General features: G+C 38.2%; 1 long non-coding RNA gene across 1 annotated transcript; it reads right to left on the minus strand.

The window, feature by feature from the left end:
- Positions 1 to 10024: 10024 nt before the first annotated feature.
- On the minus strand, positions 10025 to 11466 carry LOC141141562 (uncharacterized). The gene is made up of 2 exons (XR_012244132.1): positions 10567 to 11466; positions 10025 to 10481 (listed from the first exon to the last, which is right to left on the minus strand). It is a non-coding gene; the product is annotated as an uncharacterized lncRNA (long non-coding RNA).
- Between the last annotated feature and the right edge of the window lie 882 nt (positions 11467 to 12348).

The following is a 12348-nucleotide window of genomic DNA, read 5'->3' on the forward strand; positions in this document are numbered from 1 at the left end:
CCTCTCTAATTCATCCCCAAGGTGTTCTGTTGTGTTGAGGTCAGGACTCTGTCCAGGCCAGTCAAGTTCCTCCACCCCAAAATCACTCATCCATGTCTTTATGGACCTTGCTTTGTGCACTGGTCCAAATGATTTGGTGGAGGGGAGATTATGGTGCGGGGATGTTTTTCAGGGGTTGGGCTTGGCTTCTTAGTTCCAGTTAAGGGAACTCTTAAGGCATCAGCATACCAAGACATTTTGGACAATTTCATGTTCCCAACTTCGTGGGAACAGTTTGGGGAACAGTTTCCTGTTCCAACATGACTGCACACCAGTGCACAAAGCAAGGTCCATAAAGACATGGATGAGCAAGTTTGGGGTGGAGAACCTTGACTGGCCTGCACAGAGTCCTGACCTCTACCCAATAGAACACCCTTTGGCTGAAATAGAGTAGAGACTGCGAGCCAGGCCTTCTCATCCAACATCAGTGCCTGGCCTCACAAATGCACTTCTGGAAGAATGATCAAACATTTCCATAGACACACTAAACCTTGTGGACAGCCTTTCCAGAAGCTGTTCTAGCTGCAAAAGGTGGGCCAAATCAAATTTTAACCCTACGGACTAAGACTGGGCTGCCATTAAAGTTCATGTGTGTGTAAAGACAGGCATCCCAATACTTTTGGCTAAATAGTGTATCTGGAAAAGACTTACAATGGTGGTGGAACCCTCCTACACATAAATACTACATTTAGACCTGGGAGATGAGACAACTTCTCTCCATGAAGCAACATGGTTGGGATTTGAACCCAGACCCTAAATAGAAGTTCTAACCTCTGAGCCACAGAGCTGCCACATGTGAGAGCCTCCTACACATAGCTACACACAACTACACATAAATACACATAAAAACACATAAATACTGCAATTAGCAATTACATTACTCAAGACTTATTCTTCTTGATTTATTCTGTGATATTTGGTGTTTTTTTTGTGAGTGAGAGTAGAATATTACCCTCAATTTTTTGGGAATTACATTTTGCTTTCTGATGTTGGTACACATATCACATTTTTTGGGCTCAAATTATGAATATTTGGAAATAATAAAAAGCAAAAAAAAATGTGATTCATTTTAAATTTGCATCAGCAATGGTATTGTTTGTGGATTGTAAAGACACCTGTGTGAGTTTGGGGTAAAGATTGTTGTGAGATGGAGAGAAACAAGTGAAAGTGACAGAGAAAAATATATTTTACCAAAACATCAAAACATTCCACATTCTAGTATTCTTAAAAACAAAATATTTTAAGTAGAAGCAACAATGCTGCAAAGGAAAATTTATTTCAGAGAAAGATACATTTCATCTCAACATTAAGGCTATGTTTCCACTATTGCGTCCCCAAAGTCGCGCAAATTACACTGCGACTTTACAATGCGATTTATGTTGCGATTTGATGCGACTTTAAAAACGACTTTGATGTTCTGTGATTTAGCTAGAGTGATGTAATTCCTTATCCTGCTTAGTTACTTCCCCTTCCTGTCTTCCACACTCACGTACATCAATATAGGAAGTGATGTATTTGGGAGGAGCAGAGATCATGTACTTCCATGGAAGTCGCAACAAAGTCGCGGTGTCAGACATGTACATGCGACTGCATTGTGACTTAGTACCTTTCTATGGAGAACAAGTCGCACCGAAGACAGAACAAAGTAGTGCAAGAACCTTTTTTGGAGACGCTGCGACTTGAGTCGCACTAATTAGAACAGGGACCATTGAAATACATGGGTTTTGACTTGTCATGCGACTTGACATGTGTCAAGTCGCAAAACAAGTCGCAGTAGTGGAAACAGAGCCTAAAAGGTTTTTTTTGTGAAAGTTAGAATTGTTCCATTAGAATCAATGGCTATTACTTGATTTGGACTAGAATAGAGCAGATTTTCATTTCCAAAAAAATGCTCTCTAATTAGCTCTCATTTTGGTATTTACTATAGCGCCGGGTAAAAAAGACACTTGAGTTAAAATGAGAGCTATGTTCAGGCCTGAGCATGCTCAGTTGTGTTGGCACCTAGTTGTCCAAAACGGGGAATTTTTCAATTCTCAGACTTTTAAAGATATTTCAGTGTAGAAATCACTTTTTCACACAGTTTAAAAGCAGATTATCTTTAATTAATATACCGCATATTTCAGTACCATTTAGGCAATTATATCATGCACTAAACATTATTTCCATGTGCACTACTCCAGATTTTAGCAGAGTAAGGGTTTGGGAACTATTTGGTTTCAGGGAACTATAGTAAATTCGATTTTGGGAGTATTTTCTCACCAGCGCTATAGTGAATACCGTTTTAGCGCTAATTAGCGCTAATTAGCTGCAATTAGCGCTAATTAGCGCCACAGCTCTATAGTAAATTACCCCCTATGTGTCTTATTGATAGAGTACAGCTCGGGAGTGAGCATGCACAAGTGTCCTCATAGCAAGTGGATTGATTTGGTGGCACACAGTGGGGGTAGAGGAACCAGGAGCACCGGCGGGGGACCCGAGAAGAGGAGGATCGGGGCTGTTCTGTGCAAAAACCATTGCACAGAGTAAGTAAGTATAACATTAATATTATTATTATTAAAAAAATAAATAATCTACTTTTGCAATCACTTTAATGAGTTTTTGCAAAAGTGTAAATAACATTCAGTTATCTTCCAGATTAGGTTGTTATTTTGATCGCAAGATGCTTCCTCAGACCGTATATGCATATCCATAATCCTTTTATAATACAATCAGTTACAAAACCATTACAAATATTCTTCAATCACATTATTTCATTCAATTTAATACGTACACTGTACAATAATGTTCAACTATATGCTTACAAAGCAAAACATTGACTTATAACAAAATGGCCCCTGCCCCACCTATAAATGGTCTTCACAGCAAGGAGCACATGGAAGGGCAACGCGTGCAAGACAAAACCAGAGAAATTCCCTAATATAGGGTGTCGTGAAGTTGGCTTGCAGCTTACGCATGCGTTTGCAAATGTGTGCTAACTAAACCCCCGTTTTTAAGGCATAGTGTTAGAAAGGGGAATTCGTTGGTAAGCAGACTGGTTGGTGAGTTGGGCTGGGAATTTTCTTTGGTTTTGTCTTGCTTGCGTTGCCCTTCCAGTTATAAGTGGGGGCAGGGGCCATTTTGTTTGTTACTGATATAATATTGGTGAGGGGACAAACTGGACACCTTTGCTGCCATTGTGCTGGGTGTCCAGTGTGCCCCTGTATCTTTAACAACTTCAGCCCCGGAAGGATTTGCCCCCTTAATGACCAGGCCATTTTTTGCGATACGGTACTGTGTTCCTTTAACTGACAATTGCGCGGTCGTGCGATGCTGTACCCTTACAAAATTGACGTCCTTTTTTTCCCACAAATAGAGCTTTCTTTTTGTGGTATTTGATCATCTCTGCGGTTTTTATTTTTTGCGCTATAAACAAAAAAGACCAACAATTTTGAAAAAAAAAACATTTTTTTTACTTTCTGCTATAATACATAGCCAAAAAAAAAAGTATTCATCAGTTTCGGGCCGATAAAATAAATATTCTTCTACATATTTTTGGTAAAAAAAAGCAATAGTCGTATATTGATTGGTTTGTGCAAAGTTATCGTGTCTACAAACTATGGGATAGATTTAGGGACTTTTATTTATTTTTATTAAAGTGTATATATAAAACCACAAAGCGCTGTGATGGTTAATTCAGATAAAACTAAACTGCAAAAATCAAATAAATTATGTGAGGCTGCTATCAATAAAGAGTGCTCAGAATCACTAAAAATGCATAAAAAGATAAAGAAAAATTGAAGCGCTTCACTGCGTGATCAGTAAATAAATATAACCCACATACAAAATCCCATATAAAAATCAAATTGCTGTGCAATAAGAATGCAGCTAAAAACATGACCACACGTGTTAAAACTAATAAATAGTGTCACAGAATACATTGGTAAATTGAATACCAAATAGTTGGCCATAAATAAGTACTAATTGGGTAAAAAATAGTGTTAAACCAAATGGTTGGCCATAAATAAATACTAATTATATAGAGAAATGAATAGCCAAACTGATAATATACACAATAAATATGTGAAAGGACCATACAGCCAAAAAAAAAGAAAAACAAATGTAGACCCAGTGTTAAAAGTTCTGAAATAGCTTTAAGATTGCTTAATTGGAGTAATCGCTTGTTAATCCTGAACGATGGTGTCATTCAGCTCCAACCTCATAAGATATGGTTTTCACCGCCAGCAATCATATGTAAAGCAAATAAAAAAGAAGAAATTTCATTGCGCAATGCTCTATAAGTATGGTACACCAGCAAATATGCTATAAGATCCACTCACGTGCGCCCCATATTAAAACAGGCATATGCAGATGTGAATAGCAGTCAGCCGCCAAGGACGAGAGCAGACTCGCTGCAGTACACAACCAACACTGACAGACTGCACAGTGCGTCCTAGGCTCCTCCCACGCGTTGCGTCACTGTCACGTGACTTTCTCAAGGATACACTCGAGACATCACGGTCTCAGTCTTATAGCACAATGGCAAAGCGGTTGCCATGGCTACAAAGTGATTCGCTCGAGTCATCATCCTGCTTTCTGCATATCATCATCTATTACTCATAAATCTACTTTTATTAAGCGTACAATTAAAAAGTGATAGCAAATTCCACATATTGGTAAAAACCGCTACATAAACATATATAAAAAATATAAAATACACACACTGGGTAATTACAGCTATTGCTATACGCCCTCCAGTGGAGTAAACTGGTGTTGCACCATTACAATCTTCATATTGACAATCATGAATGGCCACCTCCAGCGAAGTTCTGCTACATATCACAGGACAAATTCACTCCACATAGAATATCTCTACTATGTTATTGGACGCCCCCTATAGATAGACATATATTAGGGATAAAATCTAATTAAGGCGTGCTAATCTAGACATAGATATATATGAATGGAGTAAACCTAGAAATAATATAATAAGATAAAAGATTTAAAAAAATGTAAAAAAATATACAATGGTAAAAAATAAAAATCCCATAAAATCTCATTGTATATGAAAAAAAGGAAAAAAGGAAAGAAAAAAGCAAGGACTGAACCAACTACCCCCCACGCCATCTTACATGACAGTTAAAAGTTATAAAATGAGAAAGTAATTATCAATAAAAAACTAAAAAAAATTGAATTAAAAATTAAAAATCAGATATAAAACAATTAAGATCGAATTCAATATTCAAGCCATTTGGTTCAAGAGTACACATCTGGAATATCCATTTTGACTCATTCTTACTCAGTTCCCTAATCTTATTGGAGCCCCTCCAGTGTGGTTTATATTTTTGGATTGCCCAGAACTTTAAATCCCTGGGATCTCTGTTATGGAACATGTCAAAATGTTTTGAGACACTGTGCTTGGGGTAGCCTTTTTTAATATTTTGGATGTGTTCTCTTATTCGCTTCCACATTGGCCGTTTGGTTCTGCCAATATATTGGAGAGAACAGGAACATTGTAAAACATATACCACTCCTTCCGTTCTACATGATACAAAGTCCCTTATTTCAAATTCTTTTCCAGTACTTGTTGATGAAAATGTCTGGCACTTGTACCCATTTTGGTTGGTATTTTTGCAGGCATAACACCTCTTACAGGGGAAGAACCCTTTTCCCTGAAAGAAGAATAAGTCAGTTATTCTCTTGGGAGGGTCCGGTACATTTTTTGCTATTATGTCCCTTAATGTTGGGACTCGCCTGTATATGAATCTAGGTTTCTCTGGGAGAATGTTACCCAGAGTTGTATCAGTTTTCAAAAGAGACCAATGTTTTTTAATAATTCCCTCCATTATTTTGTGTTGGACACTAAAATCCATAATTAAAGGTATGTCATGTGTTATATCATTTACCTTGTTTTTATCTTGGATCAGCAACTCTCTTGAGGTTTGGTTCACTTCTGTAATTTTTTCTTTAATAAAATCTTTGCTGTAGCCTTTATCTTCAAACCTCTTCGCCATCCATTGAGCTTGTTTGAGATACTCATTATTATCCGAACAATTCCTTCGTAAGCGAATAAACTGGCCTTTTGGAATATTAAAGCCACGGCTCATAGTGGCAGCTATTCACTGGTATATAGCTGTTCCTCTCGACCGGTTTGAAGAACGTTTTGGTACTGATAGTATTTCCCTTTAGTTCTATTTCTAAATCTAAGAATTGGGCTTTTTTATCACTGATTTGGTATTCAAGTTTGATATTTTTTTGATTCAAATTCAGCCGTTGGAAGAATGACATTAAACTAGATTCACCTCCTTTCCAGATAAGGATACAATCGTCAATGAATCTTTTATACAGTACCAATTCATCTGGGGTGTTTGAAAAAATAGCTTCCTCCTCCCATTTCGCCATAAATACATTGGCTATGCTCGGAGCATATTTAGCTCCCATTCCGATCCCTGTTAATTGTCTAAAATAATTCTCTCTATACCAGAAGTAGTTATGTTGTATTCCAAACGCCAGGCTTCTTAGAATGAATCTTTTTTGTTTGGAAATAAGGTGGCTATATTGATCCATAGCCCACTTCGATGCTTCTATTGCATCACTATGCTCAATTATTGTATATAGTGAAGCTACGTCAGCAGTTGCTATAATGTATTTCTCATTAGGATCCAAGGTCAGGGTCTCCAATATTTGTAACAGATGCTTTGTGTCTCGTAGATATGCTTTAGTGCTGGGTACTAAAGGTTGCAAAAATTTGTCTACATATTCCCCCAGCCTAGAATTAATCGATTGAATCCCGTTTATGATGGGTCTTCCTGGTGGTTGCTCAGCATTCTTATGAATCTTAGGGATCGTGTAAATTATAGGGACTCTGCAAGTGTCGGGTACTAAGTACTTGGATTCTTTTTTAGTTAAAATGTTTTTATTTATTCCTTTCTGAATCAAATAGGACAATTCCCGTTTATATTCTCTGGTGGGGTTACATTTAAGTTTGATATACGTATCGTTGTCGTTTAATTGTCCCATTAATTCCTGATGATAATATTCTTTAGACAATATTACAATAGCGCCCCCTTTATCTGCTGGTCTTACTATAATGTCTTTATTCTGTTCCAACTGTTTGATACCTTGTTGAACGTGTTGGGATTCTGAGATTCTGCTGAATTTCAATTGTTCCAGATCTTTTATGACCATTTTATTGAACACCTGAATATGTTCATTATTTGTTAAAGGTGGATTGAATAATGACTTGTTCCTCAGATTACTATGCTGAATTCCTCCTGCAGGCTCCATTTCATTATTGTTTGCAGAGGGAGGTTTGGATAGCATATATTTCTTAATATTCAATTTTCTTGTATATTTTTGTATGTCAATATACATTTGGAATTTGTCCATGTTCCTTGTTGGTGCGTACTTCAGGCCTTTGTCCAATGTAATTAATTCAGCTTGTGTGAGATCTTTCCCACTAAGGTTATATATGCCTTTTCCTAATGTTCTCTTTTTCTTTTTGACTTTCCATCCGGCTCTGCATCCCCTTTTATGATGTTTGGGCTTCTTTCTCTGTTGTGTTGTTCTTGTTTGGGAGGGGGATCTTCGTTCCTGAGCAATTCTAAAAAAGATCTAGATTGTTCATCTTCATTATCATTTCTTAAGGGCTCATATCTGTTGGTGATATGTATTGGGCTTCTCCTTTCATCATGCCTATATTGTTCATGATCTCTGGCCCAATTCCTATTCGTATTAGGTTGATATTCTCGGGGTTCACCTATATTATATTGGTAGTCCCTTGAATCTCTCCTCTCTAATTCATGGCGACGATTAGTTGGTTCATTTCTGTGTGAGTATTGGTAGGAGTCTCTTGGATCTATTCTAGAGTTGTATTGGTACTCTCCTGGTTCAGTCCTATTTGGTTGTTGGTAATATCCTTGATTCCCATACCTGGGATTCCTTCCATTTTCCTCCTGGTAATATTGTGGCCCATTATTGGGTGATTGGTAAGGTCTAGGCTGGTTGTGAGGTGGCTGGTATGGTTTGTTAGGTTTCCTGTTGCCATTATTTTTCCAATATGGTCTTCTTGGTGATTTATTTTTGTTTTATTTCTCCACCAAGGTTTTGGGGTTCTTGGTCCATTGTCTTCTCTATATGTTTTTTATGTTTTTAAAGGTTGCAAAAATTTGTCTACATATTCCCCCAGCCTAGAATTAATCGATAGAATCCCGTTTATGATGGGTCTTCCTGGTGGTTGCTCAGCATTCTTATGAATCTTAGGGATCGTGTAAAATATGTTTTAATATGGGGCGCACGTGAGTGGATCTCATAGCATATTTGCTGGTGTACCATACTTATAGAGCATTGCGCAATGAAATTTCTTCTTTTTTATTTGCTTTACATATGATTGCTGGCAGTAAAAACCATATCTTATGAGGTTGGAGCTGAATGACACCATCGTTCAGGATTAACAAGCGATTACTCCAATTAAGCAATCTTAAAGCTATTTCAGAACTTTTAACACTGGGACTACATTTCTTTTTCTTTTTTTTTTGGCTGTATGGTCCTTTCACATATTTATTGTGTATATTATCAGTTTGGCTATTTATTTCTCTATATAATTAGTATTTATTTATGGCCAACCATTTGGTTTAACACTATTTTTTACCCAATTAGTACTTATTTATGGCCAACTATTTGGTTTAACACTATTTATATTCAATTTACCAATGTATTCTGTGACACTATTTATTAGTTTTAACACGTGTGGTCACGTTTTTTAGCTGCATTCTTATTGCACAGGAATTTGATTTTTATATGGGATTTTGTATGTGGGTTATATTTATTTACTGATCACGCAGTGAAGCGCTTCAATTTTTCTTTATCTTTTTATGCATTTTTAGTGATTCTGAGCACTCTTTATTGATAGCAGCCTCACATAATTTATTTGATTTTTGCAGTTTAGTTTTATCTGAATTAACCATCACAGCGCTTTGTGGTTTTATATATACACTTTATTTTGATTGTTCAGTTTATTCACATTTAGCTGCAGCGATGGATATTTTTGATTTTATTCAAAAACGCACGATTGATTTAGAAAATGTTTTTTCTACTGCACCCAGCACAGAAAAAGGAGATTTAGACACTAATTTTAGGAAATTTGGCCACCTAATGGAGAAAAAGGTGAGCCTATGGTGGGACATAGCTACTCACGAACAATATATTAAAGATAGCATGGTCCCAAGAAGGTTGAGATGGGAAGTCCCCATCTGTGATGGCCTGACAGACCAAGATGGAGCGAATGAGTGGTATAAATTTTTTAATGATAAGGGTTTGGATTTAGTACACTTTGTTTTAAAAAGGAAACAAAGGAAATTAAGCATGATTAACCAGCTAATTGCTGAATGCAAGATCACACTAGATCCTTTTAAAGATACAGCACCATTTACAACATTAACTAAACAACTTAATAACGTTTTGGAACAGAAGGATATAGAATTGAAACAAAGGAAGAAAATGAAATATCTTAGAGATGCAAATGATTACCAATTAGAACAGGTTTTTAATTGGCAAATAAATGTAAAACAGGATCTATAGCCTCATCACCTGATAGAGAGGTGAGGATAGTTAGTCCCAGAAGAGAATCTGGTTTTAGAACCATAGAGAGAAGATCAAAAACACCAGAAACCCCAAGATATAACAGACAGCATGAAGCGGAACAAAGTAAAACATATAGAGAAGACAATGGACCAAGAACCCCAAAACCTTGGTGGAGAAATAAAACAAAAATAAATCACCAAGAAGACCATATTGGAAAAATAATGGCAACAGGAAACCTAACAAACCATACCAGCCACCTCACAACCAGCCTAGACCTTACCAATCACCCAATAATGAGAAAGGGGGGAATTTGGGACTTTAAATGAGGCACCTATATATATATATATGTACAGTGTGCCTCCATCCCTAATGCAGGAAATACAATGGAGGTTTGGGACTTTGAATGAGGCCATAGACAGTGTGGAGGTAGATAGAAATGGAAGTACATATACTTTATTCATGAAACAGCGTACAAATATAATCACAGAAACCACGTAAATGAAAAGCATTATAGTGAATGACAATTCATCAATATTTACACTCACATAAGTATGTGCATGTGCAATACAAGCATCTAGGGTACATAATGTATAGTAGCCATGTGCCCCATGGCAATCTGATTGGATAAGTGGACACATATTCCAAGTAAATTCATATATGTACATATAATATAAAACAGCACTAGCCGGAATAAAAGTCACAAAAACAATAAGACCATAATTGGTTGAAGGATAGTATTCAAAGTAGATAGTTGGAACAAGATGTATAACAATTCCCAAGGACCCAGGATAGGTGGTAAGATGGGGGCATGTGTCTGCATCCCCACAGTGCCCGACGCGTTTCGTGTGATAGCACACTCATCAGGGGCGGATGCTTGGGGACATCTATAGGGGATAACGAAATGTAGTTAATGGGAATGTAATAAAACATGACAGGGAAGGACAAAATAAGCCTGCCCTGGATACTTACAGAAGGTCATTTGTGCTGAGATGTAATGGGTATGGAGCCAGGGCCACATGGTCTCTACCAGGAGCTGAGGTAAGAAAAAGCAGCGTGCTAACAAGGTGCAGAGTGGAAAGGCCTCCCCAGGATTTGGCAAACAAGTTGTTGGTAAATCTGAAGAGACTGGATGGTATGCCAATGGTGACTACCAAAGAGAGCCTAAAACGAAATATGAAATCGTATGTCACATTAATTGTTCACCCAAAAGTAACAGGTAACCAGTGGTACATGACCAATAAGGTTGTCAAATTTAGTAAAGGCTTACTTGTATAGCTGGACTAAAGGTGAGCTGCGGGATGGTGAGCTAGACATCTCAAATGGGTGATAACAAGAAAAGTTGCATCGTGGGGGGCTAGATATAGCCGCCCTGTGCATGTGCACGCTGAATCAAACCAGCGTCACGCCGGCACGTCATGAGCGGGGAGGAGGTCCGACGTCGACGGTAACCACCGCCCACGTGAGACGCTCATATTCCCCAGCTGCGCCGGCCGAGATGGATAAACCACATACTACCGCATCATGACGCCTATACATGACGTCACATGTGGAGAAGGGTGCGTGGCGCCGATGCGCTGTGACCGGCCACCTCCCCCATACGCACCTCCCAGTCCCTAGGGGGGGCGAGAGGAGGGGTGATAGGGGGGCGTGGCCACGCAGAGCGCATCGCAGCTCCCGGGCAGCAGACACAGTAAGAACAGCCCTGGACATACGATACTCCATATTGGAGGTTGGAACACATGGCCAGTGTGCTGGAATGGTATGTCCGGAGAGCAATGCCCAACATGGTACATCACCATCTGGATATGAAAACCCTCACAGCATGGGAGGCAGGGGAACACTGTCACCCCTGTCTAATGGCCTCCATCCCTATATATATATATACGAGAATAATGGGCCACAATATTACCAGGAGGAAAATGGAAGGAATCCCAGGTATGGGAATCAAGGATATTACCAACAACCAAATAGGACTGAACCAGGAGAGTACCAATACAACTCTAGAATAGATCCAAGAGACTCCTACCAATACTCACACAGAAATGAACCAACTAATCGTCGCCATGAATTAGAGAGGAGAGATTCAAGGGACTACCAATATAATATAGGTGAACCCCGAGAATATCAACCTAATACGAATAGGAATTGGGCCAGAGATCATGAACAATATAGGCATGATGAAAGGAGAAGCCCAATACATACCACCAACAGATATGAGCCCTTAAGAAATGATAATGAAGATGAACAATCTTTTTTAGAATTGCTCAGGAACGAAGATCCCCCTCCCAAACAAGAACAACACAACAGAGAAAGAAGCCCAAACATCATAAAAGGGGATGCAGAGCCGGATGGAAAGTCAAAAAGAAAAAGAGAACATTAGGAAAAGGCATATATAACCTTAGTGGGAAAGATCTCACACAAGCTGAATTAATTACATTGGACAAAGGCCTGAAGTACGCACCAACAAGGAACATGGACAAATTCCAAATGTATATTGACATACAAAAATATACAAGAAAATTGAATATTAAGAAATATATGCTATCCAAACCTCCCTCTGCAAACAATAATGAAATGGAGCCTGCAGGAGGAATTCAGCATAGTAATCTGAGGAACAAGTCATTATTCAATCCACCTTTAACAAATAATGAACATATTCAGGTGTTCAATAAAATGGTCATAAAAGATCTGGAACAATTGAAATTCAGCAGAATCTCAGAATCCCAACACGTTCAACAAGGTATCAAACAG

The sequence above is a fragment of the Aquarana catesbeiana genome, linkage group LG04 (genome assembly GCF_042186555.1).
Source record: "Aquarana catesbeiana isolate 2022-GZ linkage group LG04, ASM4218655v1, whole genome shotgun sequence".
In the NCBI taxonomy this organism is placed as follows: domain Eukaryota; kingdom Metazoa; phylum Chordata; class Amphibia; order Anura; family Ranidae; genus Aquarana; species Aquarana catesbeiana.